The 1,613-nt window shown below is 41.8% G+C and overlaps 1 pseudogene; it reads right to left on the bottom strand.

Annotated features, from left to right (window-relative positions):
- Positions 1-790: 790 nt before the first annotated feature.
- LOC125914704 (high mobility group protein B1-like) lies at positions 791-1,335 on the bottom strand (annotated as a pseudogene).
- Positions 1,336-1,613: the final 278 nt, after the last annotated feature.

Genomic DNA, 1,613 nt, shown 5'->3' with positions numbered 1-1,613 from the left:
GGTGTATTTGGAAATCATAAATTACCATATAAATTGCCTCAGACTTTCAAATGCTTTCCCACAGTTTTCTATCACTTATACGTCAGTGAAAGAGAATTCAAAATAATAATAGACTTAAAAAGGTAGGATAGTTTTTGAAAAACAACCTTAATAAAAGTTGCATTACTTAGAAGCATTCAGAATGTCAATAAAACAGCTGCAACTTTTTTTTTTTGCAATTACAGAATGGTGTTCAGTTAAAAGAACAACAATGATTTTGTATAAGCTGCATCAGAGGTGACTGAAGGTGACAAATTGCCATCCCCTTATAGAACCCATGTGCGCCGTGCACCAACCAGAACCTGCTTTAAGTTCACAGGCCAATATATAACCCCCGTACTGTACCGGCCAGAGGGAGCAGCTATGGAAAATACCACCAGACCAGGGCTACCCAAAGACACATTCGGTAGAGTGTTAACAAAAGAAGCTCCTGGAGAGTTTGAAAGCAAATCTTACACAGCCTTATGTTATAACTTTTCTTTTAGAGGAGAGAGCTGGGGGCGCCTGGGTGGCTCAGTCGGTTAAGCGTCCAACTTCGGCTCAGGTCATGATCTCACGGTCTGTGAGTTCGAGCCCCGCGTCAGGCTCTGTGCTGACAGCTCAGAGCCTGGAGCCTGTTTCGGATTCTGTGTCTCCCTCTCTCTATGCCCCTCCCCTGTTCACGCTCTGTCTCTCTCTGTCTCAAAAATAAATAAACGTTAAAAAAAAATTTTTTTAAAGGAGTGAGTTGTGTACAGGGTGGTTAAATGTTTTATGGATCAAAAACTGTGCTAAAGCCAGATTGTTCATCATCACTTTCTTCATCTTCCTCCTCCTCCTCCTCTTCCTCTTCATCTTCCTCTTCTTCATTTCTTCCTTCTTCTTTCTTTCAGACTTGATGACTTTTTTTTTTTTTTTTTTTTTTTTTTGTAATTTTTTGCCACGTCAGGCTTTCCTTTAGATTGGTAGGCATGTTCTCCTTTGAATTTTGGGCAATGCTCAGAACAAAATGAGGAAAAGGCCAACGGAGGCCTCTTGGGTGCCCCGGGGTCCTTGAACTCCTTTTTTGTTTCCCCTTTAGGGGGATTATCAGTATTCTCTTTCATAGTGGGCCTTGTCCACCTTTGCCACATCTTCAAATATTCCTTTCTCTTTAGCAGACATGGTCTTCTAGCTCTCTGAACACTTCTTAACTGACTCGGAGAAGGTGACTGAAGCACCTGGCTGCTTCCTCTTGTGCTCCGCTCTGCAAGTTTGCACAAAGAATGCATATGATGACATTTTGCTTCCCAGCTTCTTAGGATCGCCTTAGTCCATGTTGAATGACTTTCCCCCGCAAGGCACAGGTCGCCCAGTCTTCGACTGGCTCTCAGTTGCCCTGGCACTGTGTCTGTGGAGCTCATTGTACTGCTATGGCTTAGAATTATTTAAAATAAACACCTCTCTTTACTTATTACCCATAGAATCTTAGGGCTACTTCCAAAGAATCCATGTTTATATATAAAGTAATTCCAGACTCCCACAAACACATGGCCCTATTTAGTTTTGCTCTGCATATTGCTTATACTAGCTTCTGACATGATTAACTCAGATTT

The sequence above is a fragment of the Panthera uncia genome (assembly GCF_023721935.1).
Source record: "Panthera uncia isolate 11264 chromosome D3 unlocalized genomic scaffold, Puncia_PCG_1.0 HiC_scaffold_8, whole genome shotgun sequence".
NCBI lineage: Eukaryota > Metazoa > Chordata > Mammalia > Carnivora > Felidae > Panthera > Panthera uncia.
The sequence above is the reverse complement of the archived record's forward strand: the minus strand, read 5'-3'. Positions and strand labels throughout refer to the sequence as shown.